This window comes from Xenopus tropicalis, chromosome 6, assembly GCF_000004195.4.
Source record: "Xenopus tropicalis strain Nigerian chromosome 6, UCB_Xtro_10.0, whole genome shotgun sequence".
In the NCBI taxonomy this organism is placed as follows: Eukaryota; Metazoa; Chordata; class Amphibia; order Anura; family Pipidae; genus Xenopus; species Xenopus tropicalis.
This window is the reverse complement of record NC_030682.2, coordinates 22705603-22718237: the sequence shown is the minus strand read 5'-3', so window position 1 is coordinate 22718237 and position 12635 is coordinate 22705603.

Below are 12635 nucleotides of genomic sequence, written 5' to 3'. Positions count from 1 at the left end.
CACAGCAGCAGCTACACCGGGGCAGGACCGGGGCAACACCGGGCAGAGACACAAGAGGCTCCCAAGGAAAGAAGTACTGTGCCTTGTGGCTTGGCCAGGTCACCGCCTGGGGGGCGAGCTGTTTACTTTGTATACTAGTAGCCCATTGATTGATCTGAGAAAACAAAAGGCATTGAGAGCCTAGACTCAGGGGGTCAGGGACAGACAGCAGGACACGGGCAACCTAATCGCTTCGGCTGACAGATCGCCTCCTCCTCGCCGGAGCTTCAAGACTGCTTGGATGTGCGTCTGGATGCTGTTGCGCTTTCTGGCAGATGGGGGGCGCCCTTGTGCTCTGAATAAACAACCCTGTGCCTCCTTCCCTTGTTGTATGTACGTTATTTGGGAACTGGATATCCCTTGTTAGCAGAAGGTTCAGTAAATAAAGGAATCGCAGGGCACTTACATAAGTTGTAATATGTGGACTTATCTCTCATTGACTTTCATTGGTCCTTTGCGCTTCACATAAACAGAAAGAATAAGCAACTGTTTCTTAACCTTATATTTCAGGGACCCGAATATCCCGAATGTAAAGCCCCCGCTTCAGGCCCCACAAATGGGTTGCTATACCTTATTATAGTAATACATTTCATTGTATTCAGAGAGATCACAGTGTCCCTCCCTAAACTTCAGGGGGACCCATAGGATAAGAATCCTGGAAAGGTATAATGTATTAACCCTTTCTTAGCTGCACAAGTCCCTAGACCTAAAACAATGAGATTTTCAGATTTAAAAAAGGGGAATCTTGGTGTGGCCCTGGTCCAATTAAATTTTCTAACCTAACCAGTAGATATTGGGCCATTACAGTGTAAACTATTACTTGCCCAGACAATGTCCATTGCTAGATAACAGTGGGTATTGGCAACTGTTTAGAGTCCAGGCCACATATGCCCTCTGTGTCACTCCTATGGTCCCATTGGCCCATGGGCTTCTTTGTAAGACACCATTATCTTAATAAAATGTAAACTGGACAGCACCGACTTAAAATGGCCATACTCTGGTCAGTACCCCCCTGAGTAAATGGATACAGTGTGAGTGGCCATATGTGCCCAGTGTTGGGCATAGGCCCTATATACCATGTATGAAACTGTGCATGGTTTGATTACAGACAATACAGGTTATGCCCCTCCAGATACACACAGCAGAGGAGCTTAATTCCGTCCTTGTCATTTCTACTAAAAATATCATTTCTACTAAAAATGCAGGACGTTTGCACTTCTCAACCCCTGCCAGCTGACAAAACCTTGATCTCATTATTAACATGATATTTTAGCGCCTAATCTGCTCCCGATGGGTTAACCACCACTCCAAATCTAAAAGGCATTTTTTTTTTACATCCCCCCCCACCCATATTGCTAATGAAACACTTCATTGTCTAGTAGTGCCTATATTTCTGTATAGCTGCCACATGACTTTTCATGGGATAGGATTTGATTTAACCACAGTTTATTTTGGCCGGTGGGCTTCGCACTGCGCAGTTTCTATATTTTTCTAAATTAAGCCGGGGAAGCTGTAAACTAGAAAAGCCCAGCTGGGCTTATAACACAATTCCCAGCATAGGGTCAAGGGGATTCTGGGAAATGTAGTTCAGTGACATGTAAGAATGTCAGGTTTCTGACTCTTGGAATAAAGTCCGTGGCAGTGCGGAAGTCATATTTTCCCACAAAGTCTAAATTCCATAGACTTATTGTGATATATTGTGTATTCGCATCTCCTCCTTCCAGTCTCTGGCTTGTCAGAGGCCACATTTTTCTGGGAATTGGGACTGTGTTTGACCGCAAGTGTCCCTGCAAGTCCTACTTACAACTGTTTATACAGTGATGAGGAAACATAACAAACACGCTATTAAACTAGCATTGATCCTTGGATAAATCTCCTGTGGTGCTTCTGTATGCAGGGTCTGGATGTTAGCAATGGAAGGCCTGGGCGGCAGAGCCAGAAAGGGATTTCGTAGGATTTTGCTGAGAGTTTGGTGTCTGCTTGTGGTTTCCCTGAAACAGGGTTTAAGGGTTTTTGTGTGTAACTGTGACTTGCTTGCTTTCCCTCCCTTTCTCACCTCTTCTGATGGAGGTGTCCTCACAGGGCAGGGCGCCAGGAGCCATGTCCCGAACGTGGTGCCAATTAAAAGCAAACAAAAACAGAGGAACAAAGGATAGAACAAATAAACCAAATGCAGAATATAACATCAGAACAGTAGCCTACAAATACAGTACATACTACCATTTGTATTAGATATTACTGATGCTTATTTATGGGGGAAACACTACTGCACCTTCATCTGGACTGGGATTCAGAATAGGCCCTGGCATTACAAGTACACAGAGGCCCAAACAGCCCCCCACCAGCCCAATAAATAGTGACTGTCTATGGCATCTTACAGCAGCCCCTCTGGCGATTGCCTGAATCCAGGCCATTCCTAACTACTAATCTAAATTTTGGGAGTAAGTTGCTATTGTGGGTAGGGATGCACCAAATCCGGGGTTCAGATCAGAATTTGTGCAAATTCCAGCATTTTTAAAGGATTTAGCTTTGCCCAAATCCTAACTGTTCAGATAAATCTAGTCAGCAAAGTGCCTATATATCCCTGGACAACTAAGCATGATGATTTTTTTAGCCAGGCATGTGGATTCGGCCAAATCCAAATCCTGCTAACAAAAGGCAGAATCTTGGCTAAACCCTGAACGGAATCCTGGATTTGGTGCATCCCTAGTTCAAAAATCCAGGTTGACTGGGTACCAGTACATTTTCCGACAATTTTGGTACATGTAGAGGCCCACACTGGGATTTAAAATAGGCCATTGCACAAGTACACAGAGGCCCAGTCTCCACCAGCCCACTAAATAGTCACTGTCTATGGCAGCTTACAGCATTTTGGCAGTTTGGGCCTGCGTTTATGGTGGACAATCCCTACCATTGTCTCTGTAACAAGAATACTGGTAGGTTAGTCAATTGGGAAGGGTTAAAAATTTGATCTCTCAAAGGCACCATGTGGCCCAGGGAATTGTGTCCTGAGCAAGAGGAGCTGGCCCAAATGAATGGAACAAAAAAAAGGTGGCCACAATGTGTATCCCCCCACATACAATTTCTGTCTGCTTGGACAGATACTGTACTGAATTGGCCCTTGAAGGCCACAGGTAATACTAGGTTGTAGTCCACCCTCAGACTTAGTTTTCTGTGCTTTCTTATGATGCTACTGCTGCTATGTAGTAGACTTAAGGGCAAAGACACATGGAGCTACTTGTTGCAGCTACAAAAATAGACAATGCTGATATATTACTGATAATTGTCTCTGTATGTGTTTTAGCAAAGGCAGCTCTCAGTATTGTCTATGGCAGGGTATTTTCTGGTGTTTTTTAGCCGTGACATGTAGCTGCTACTAAGTAGCTCTGTGTGTCTTAGCCCTAAAGTGGCAAACTAAGAAATACATGAATAAATAAAAAGTAATGTTCTACACACCAGCAATTGCAGTGCCATAGTTCCATGGTGCTACACCATATCTCCTGTCCTCATATCTTCTCTGGACCCTACCAGCAGGTTTATATTTTGCACCCATTTAGGATTTTGTCAGAAAAGTAATCATAGGTCTGCTAGGAAATGCCAGAGGGTTGGTGCTTGGATAAATGTTTTAGACTATTCCAAATGTGTGTAGCCTTGGCTGAACAGACCGACCTCTTGGATGTGATTAGTGTTACTGCTTCCTACTGCTTCCTGCTGAGATAACTAAACTAAGAACTTTTTATACTTTTAATCTAGTTAAGGTTTCTAAACCGAGACTAAAGAAAGAGAAAGCACCTGCTGGGGAGTCCAGTGTTACAGAAAGACATTCTGAGGGGGTTCTGGCAGTGCACAATTTCAATATAAATACGCAGGACAGACTGGGCTTTGCATTACAGTCAGTGGGAACCGAGCAAGGGCCATTCCTTGCATTGTAAGAGTGGTGATCCCCATGTCCGATACAAAGATTGATTACAACAAACAGGAACCCTGGGCTCGAGAGCGATTTAGGCCCCATCATTCAAGTGCCATTCTCTCAATAGCAAATACAAAGCTGTAGGGGTAACTCCTGGGACCTGTTCATTATAGCACACTCTAGGAGGCAGCTGTTCATAGGAGGAGTAAAGGACAGTGGATATACTAGGGCAAGTAGTACCACTTTAACACTTTGAGGCATATTTACCACAGCTCTGCCCCTTTATGCACTTGTGGTGGATATTTATAAAAGAGTGAGAACAGAAGTCACCATTTTTGATAAATTTTCTCCTTTTAGATATTTGATTAATATTACTTCAGTGCTGCCTTATCTATGGTCTCTCATTCACAGACCAATAAAGGTGACCATACACGTAACAATTACATTCTTTCCTGCAACTATTGGCTGTCCATACCCTCCACTGATGTTCAGGGCTGAATCCTCAGATTTGGAGGTAGAAGCAATAGGATTTTTACCTCTATCTGATTTCAGCCCTAAACGCAGCTTTTGCTTGGGCACCTTCAATGGCGATCAAAATCTTTTGTCCCAACCGATCGGCCATCCAAGGTTTTTGCAATATCAATTTTCTCGTTGATCTACAATACACACACTGAATATCGGGTGAAACCTAGTTTTGTACGATGATATCGCTGCGTGTATGGCCAGCTAAAGGGCAATGGGTCAGAATCTGTTTTCCAGTCTAAAGATGATCCTTCTGTGATTGGGTCCCCTAGTCCTGATGGGGCATTGGGACTTAAGCAGATGCCAAGGGAGCTGGCTTTGGCTCCATGTTAACTTAGTAGCCCATATAAAACATTTAGCAAAGCGAAACAAGACCAAACCCCAATCATGTGAAATAAATGTAATTTTCTGGAAAGGGAAGCAGCTGTGAATGAATTCAGTGTGCATAGAAAAGTAACTGGAGGTTATATTGTAGAATGGAATGAAGACAAATGGACTGAAGAATGAAATCCTTTTAAACACCTTCAGGGAGCTGGTGCCGTATTAACTGCCTTAGAGAATTATTAACCAAGTGCATGGGAGAAAGCGCAGCAGTAAGCATTACTGGGGCCATTTCTGTGAATCTATGCCGTTCCGCCTACCCAAAATAGCTGTAACACACGCACTAACCCTTTAGGCTGCTACTGACTCATTTATCTGGAACTTGAAAGAGGAAACTAGTATAAGGGCTGTGACACACGGGGAGATTAGTCGGCGCGCAACAAATCTCCCTTTTCGCGGGCGACTAATCTCCCCGAAATGCCATCCCACCCGCTAAAAAATGAAATTTTTTTTTCGCGATTTGCCGAAGTCACGAAAGTTGCCTTGAGAGGAAACTTAAACGACTTCGGCAAATTGCGGCCCCATGCATGCAATCCCACCGGCGATTTACATTCTAGCCGGCGGGATGGCATTTTGGGGAGATTAGTCGCCCGCGACAAGGGAGATTTGTCGTGGCATGACTAATCTCCCCGTGTTTCACAGCTCTAAGATTCACCTATCTTATGTTATAGAATGAAATGCTAACTGAGGACATTTTGCAGTTGGTCATCTTTTTTGAGGTTTCAAAATGGGTTTTGCCTCTGTGACCCTTCAGATCAACTGAAGATAAGACATTAATATTGATGACAGATTGAGAGGGATACAGAAAAGTGTCTGGGTAATAGGTAGAGTAATCAGTAATCAGTGCTGTCAGAAGTGAGGTGGAACAAGGGGCAGGACAGACATTGTGAGTCCCGTTTGCAAGTCCTCAGTAGCTGTGTTTCACCAACAAATTAAAGGTGAGGCTTACCAATTCTAAGCAACTTTTCAATTGGTCTTCATTATTTATTTTTTTAATTATTGTAATTATATTCCATCTCTCCCTACTATACCTGCTATCCCACAGCCACAGTCCCTTCCCAGAGGCTATTATCCCCCCACTGCTACTATAGGCACCATCTCTCCCTACTATACCTGCTATCCCTCAGCCACAGTCCCTTCCCAGAGGCTATTATCCCCCCACTGCTACTATAGGCACCATCTCTCCCTACTATACCTGCTATCCCACAGCCCCAGTCCCTTCCCAGAGGCTATTATCCCACTGCTACTATAGGCACCATCTCTCCCTACTATACCTGCTACTATAGGCACCATCTCTCCCTACTATACCTGCTACTATAGGCACCATCTCTCCCTACTATACCTGCTATCCCACAGCCACAGTCCCTTCCCAGAGGCTATTATCCCACTGCTACTATAGGCACCATCTCTCCCTACTATACCTGCTATCCCACAGCCACAGTCCCTTCCCAGAGGCTATTATCCCACTGCTACTATAGGCACCATCTCTCCCTACTATACCTGCTATCCCACAGCCACAGTCCCTTCCCAGAGGCTATTATCCCCACTGCTACTATAGGCACCATCTCTCCCTACTATACCTGCTATCCCACAGCCACAGTCCCTTCCCAGAGGCTATTATCCCACTGCTACTATAGGCACCATCTCTCCCTACTATACCTGCTATCCCACAGCCACAGTCCCTTCCCAGAGGCTATTATCCCCCACTGCTACTATAGGCACCATCTCTCCCTACTATACCTGCTATCCCACAGCCCCAGTCCCTTCCCAGAGGCTATTATCCCCCCACTGCTACTATAGGCACCATCTCTCCCTACTATACCTGCTATCCCACAGCCCCAGTCCCTTCCCAGAGGCTATTATCCCCCACTGCTACTATAGGCACCATCTCTCCCTACTATACCTGCTATCCCACAGCCCCAGTCCCTTCCCAGAGGCTATTATCCCCCCACTGCTACTATAGGCACCATCTCTCCCTACTATACCTGCTATCCCACAGCCCCAGTCCCTTCCCAGAGGCTATTATCCCCCACTGCTACTATAGGCACCATCTCTCCCTACTATACCTGCTATCCCACAGCCCCAGTCCCTTCCCAGAGGCTTTTATCCCACTGCTATTATAGGCACCATCTCTCCCTACTATACCTGCTATCCCACAGCCCCAGTCCCTTCCCAGAGGCTATTATGCCCAATGCTACTATAGGCATCAACTGTTATCTAGAAACCCCTTATCCAAAAAGCTTATAAACACTATACTACCATATTAATATCATATTATTATGTTTGTAATAAGCTACATACATTGAAATCAAAACATTATAGTAGTTTTTTATGTTTAAATATTTGTGCTCCCTTTACTACAAGGATCCTGTATTTAAAGAATCTCAGGTTCTGAGCATTGTGGATAATAGATACAATATCAGTATATACATATATATACATATACCCAGTGCATTTTTTCATCCATCACATTGCACTTACATTCTTTACATTAGGGGCTATAATGGTGCCATGGCTATAACAAGCAGACTTGCAGTTATTTAAAGCCACAGGATTATCATAGCCGAATTAGTTGCACATTTACAGATTGGCACACTTTCTATTTATGTTGTACACAGAAAGACCCCATTCTTACCTTAAATTAGGTCTGTGTATAAATCCTGCTCCTGCTTTTATCTTTAACACGCTGTACTGTGTAAGTAATTTAACTTAGTAATTGTCTAGAGCCAATATTGTATTTAATGGTCGGAGGGAACAGAACCAATAGGTTTGGAGCCAGACAAAACAGGCTTCTTTAGAGGCTTATAGTGGAGCTACAGTAATGAGACAGGTACAATAATATTCTCTTTGAGTCCCTGGCCCGGCTTAGCTTTTCATAGCACCATTTTAAATTTTAACTTAATTCCCATTGCCTTGTAATTGGACACACATTTTGAAACTATGTTAGCGCTCCAACAGTGATGTAACTAGAAGATGTGAGCCCTACTGCGAAATTGTTTGAGGGACCCCCACCCCCAAACCATGCAAAACCTTTATACACCGACTGAGTGTGAATTAGGTCCCTGGGCCCCTACATCATCACCGCCTCCGGTATAAATACAGTATAAAGCACGAGTGCGTGCTCTTCTCTGCGTGCCACCACTTAATTATGGTTCATTGCCTCCCAAAGCACTGAATGCCATTGCTCTGCATCACAAAGGAACGTGTTTGCTTGCAAGTGTCCTTTCATGGCATTCCTTCATAGTAAATAATTGTAAAGTATGACAAATGGGTAACTGCAACCTCTGCTCTTTACAGCTTCAGAAAGGGTTAAAAGCGTTGGGGGTTATTGTTGTGACTTCTGCTGCTGGCAGGGTTAATGGCAGCCTCACTTTCTGCTTTCCTGCCCTGCCAACCCTGCAATCAGGTTTTTCTAAAAGCTGCCCATCTACAGGGCCCAAAATGAGTGTATTTGGAGCCCACTTTGAAGACCAAAAGGGTGAAGTGTGATAGTAAATGATAATTTGCTGACTAGGTCATTTTCTTCATATAATCATCAGGGATGTCCAAACAGGAACAGGGATTTTCACAGAAAAATCATTGACACCACTCTCAATAGTAATTACTATAAAATTCAATACAATATGGTTATTACTATTTCAATATGTATGACATTAGTAAGTCAAATTATTTAATGAAAGTTCTATTTTGTCATGGTTGTGTTGCTCTAGTCTTGGCTAATGCCAGGCAGTAAGGATACACAGGCCAAATAGGTTTCAGTGCCGGCGGCCTTTAGCTCTCAGCAAATAAAGCCTTGGGTGTTAAAGTAAAGCGTTGTGGAGTCACATAACAATGGCAAGCTGTTATGGGTCTCTGATGGGATATTAGCAGTGAGTACATTCTGTTTGCTTACTCACAGGCCATCAAAGCAAAAGCACACAGGCAGATTTAGTTGCACTTTAGCCCATGTATCATCAAAGCCAACCTGACTGGGCTGGACGCACAGATAAAAACTGGTTGTTCCAGGCTCAGTATATTTAGCCTTGCTTCCCTCTCAGACAAATGATACTGTCCAACCATTATAGGGGTTTCCCAAATGTGTAACAGTAAATCATCATTTCTACTTTGGCGACGGCTCTTCCTTGGAGCCTTCCGACTAACCAAGTTACTAGTCTGGGCTGCCTGTTGCGCTACATTCATTATGCCTATTATAACATCAGACCATTTACTTCCTGACAAGCTGATTTGCAAAGGAACATTAACTGTTTAATAAGCGGAAAACCCAAATACCATTACCTGATAACTGTATCTGATTAAGGTTTTGCTCATTGGTGGTCCCCTGAAATAGCCGCTTCTTGTCCCTTCCCTCCCTTCCTGCATCAGCTGGTCTGTCTCTGAAACCAACTCTACCAGCTAATGAGTACTGGCCTAGATCTGAGTCTAGATCTTCCAGTCCCTTCATTATTAAAGGAGAACTAAAGCTCAACAGAGAGGAAGGGTAAAAATGCTGCACTTTTTTTGTGTTTTGAGCTTCTGTACCAGCCCAAGGCACCCACAGCCCTTTAGCAGGGAAGATCTGTGCCCCCAAAGATGCCCCAGTAGCCCCCCATCTTCTTTTCTGCCCATTCCCTGCTCTGTGCTGCTGTCACTTACCTGAGCTTAGGGACCCACTCACACTATACTGTATATATAGAATATTAATGCTGATTAGAAATATTAAGGCTGATTAGAAACTAATTCAAATTCTCATTATATGGCAGCTCAGAAACCAGTGCAGTTAGCATAATAATTTAATAATCAGACTTGTAGCATCAGCTTATATACCAGACAAACCCCATTTGAAGATTTGTGAACCCCTAAGCTTAGCTTCCACTGACACTACTATAAAATACAAAATGAGGGAGCTTGTGCATAAAGCCTAGATCATTACTGTTATAGAGACGCTGGTGCAGAAAGTTTAGTACATAAAACATGGCATTTTTGACATATGCACCTTTAGGGATTAGTTTTCCGTTAATTATATTGCAGTCCCCCTTGAGCTGCTATTGTGGGCTGCACCTAACAACTATGCCTGGCCAGGCCCCCTGCAAAAAGAAAAACACTTAAGGGGGCCCAGTGTGGACAATGTGCATCATGCATACATGCTGACTATCCATGTACCACTCATTTACTTGTGGCAGTCAAGCAGTCTCTTGTTTCAGGGCCAAAATCTGCTCATGAGAAGGTTAATGCAAGTGGAGGGGTTGATTCGTGGCCTATGTTTATCCATAGGCTGAGAATCAGCCCTGTGTGTCATTAGTTTTAAAGTTACAACTTTTATTTGTGCTTCAAACTGAAATATCTATCTTATCGTGGTCTCTCCCTGTACCGTCTATGAACACATTTAGGGAGACTGTTGTTCCTGTTCTGCCAAGTCAATACAATGCTCGGGCAGTTTGGGATGACCACAACATGGATTGTGCCAAACCACGCTTGTTGGGCTGTAGGCCATGCCCTATAATGATACTTGTTGGCGATAGAAGAATTCTTTGAGAGTTCATAGCAAATACAATGGAGGACTTGGGGAAGGCAGAATCGGCAAGCTGAAATTGCTGAATGGGAGAGCAAATGCAAATGGAAAATATGTACTTTCCTTTTAATATTTACTTTGGACAAATACAACAGAAAAATTGAAGTAAAAAAATAAAGTCTGGTTCAGGATCAAAAGAGAAAACATTCATTTATTCAGCATTTAATATATGGGGCCTTTCGTCATTCTGGGGTATCTTCTACGCCAAAAAACGGACTCTGGGCATTGTCTGTGATGGACAACTATCTAACAATTGTAACAATAACTTATCTTTATTCACGGGGGCCTCTGATACTAGGGGGACCAGGGAAGTGTCTTCTCTTTTCTAATCCCAAAGGTCCCAGGGCAATTTCACACATTTTAGGTAACATATTATTAAGTAGCCAAAGAGATGTTATACCAATTTGTCCCAAAACTTTCCCCATAGGCTTGAATTGAAATTGTCGCACTACTGGTGACTCGTTTTGGCACAACGCCGCATTTAACAGCACTGAACTAAGGAACTGGTGTGACAATATTATCTCATTAATGTTTAACACCAGACTGACCAATGCTCTTGCATGGGATACTGCAGGAATGCTTACTTTGCTACAAACCCAAAATACTTTTTCTTATGTTAAAATAATATATACACATAGGGCCTGAAAATCCTGTGTGTTCAGCACAGCCTGATGGTTATTGTCTTCAGCAAAGCAGTAACCCTATCCGTGTTCCACAGAACTTGCAGAACTTTACAGAAACTCAGGGACCAGTGAAATGATTACAAAGATCCCTTGCATGTGATATTTGGCTGTTATATTAAGCCCATGGTTTACTGACTCATATCCTTCCAAACTGTCTGCTTCTTAAATAATCTGTGTGTCAAGTCAGTTGCTTTTTTATATGGAAATGTAAGGAGGAAAGAAACACAGATCCTTAGGGATGGGTCAGCACTAGTTCATCTGGTAGAAAACTCCCTGTATATTTTTGTATATTTATATATGTTATAAAGGTGATATAATACAATACATCTGCAGAAAAATCTACTTCTTTCTTTAAAGGTGTTGCTGGATGCAGTGCAGTTTTCGGCACCAGTCCATTAAAATTTTTATTCTCAAACCAACAAATGTATTTTTTAGCTGTAATATTGGTGTGTAGGCGCCATCTCAGTGCATTGTGCCTGAGTCTGAGCTTTCAGCCAGCGCTACACATTAGAACTGCTTTCAGGTAACCTATTGTTTCTCCTACTGTCAATACGACCCAAGTCACAGAATTGCAAAAGATGGATTTTGCTGCTTGGGTGCTATTCTCATGTCTACCATGTGATGGGCACACGTTTACCAATGCAAATGATTTTTGAAATTGTCCTGAACTCTATAGTGCTGAAATCATCTACAGCCTTCAGGAATCTGATTTTTGGAAGGGCAAGGGGAATTGGGGTTTCAGAAATCATTGTCTTTCATTGTATTTAATGTATTTGGGGTTAAGGTTCTCATAGCTTCTTGCTGTATTTAATGTATTTTGGCTGCCACTACTTCTGCCCCTAGCTGTATAATGTATTTTGGATCTGGATTTATTGTTCATAGAAGTCAAAGTGCCATTATTTACAAGTCCATACAGTGTGTATATATCTATATATCCTTTACTGTAAAAACTAATTGAGGCTAATGGCATATGGGACAGATGGCCTGAAGCCACCCTAAAATATTGGGAGGCAGTATAGGCAGTTTTGCCAGTTACTCCCTAAAATTCAGGACAGTGCTAGCAGTGCTATTAACCTATGGAGTCACTATCAGAGCACAAGTCACATGGCTGTGGGTGCCTGGGAAAGTAAGGCAATGTCAAATTTCAAAATGTAATATAAAACCATCTGTTTGCTCTTCTAAAACAGATTACAGTGCAGTATTGTGCACTACTAACTGATGTGTTTTGAAAAAAAACATATTTTTCTATGACACTATTCCTTAAAGATTGTAAATAATGTACCCCTATTGTAAAATATAAGGATATTATAAGTCACTGAGGAGTTCCACAACCTTATAAATGTACATAGCTGAAGGCTGAATGCCTTTATATGGGTCATAGAACCCATATAGAAGAGGGGTTGAACTTGATGGACTCTTTTTTCAACCCAACTTGAAGGAGAGGTTGAGGGAAGAAAACAATGGAGAAGAGAAAAAAATAGGGTGAAGTTCCCCAAATGTATCGTATTTAAATAACACAGCACAAATAATGACTTTTTTCACTTGTCTTCTG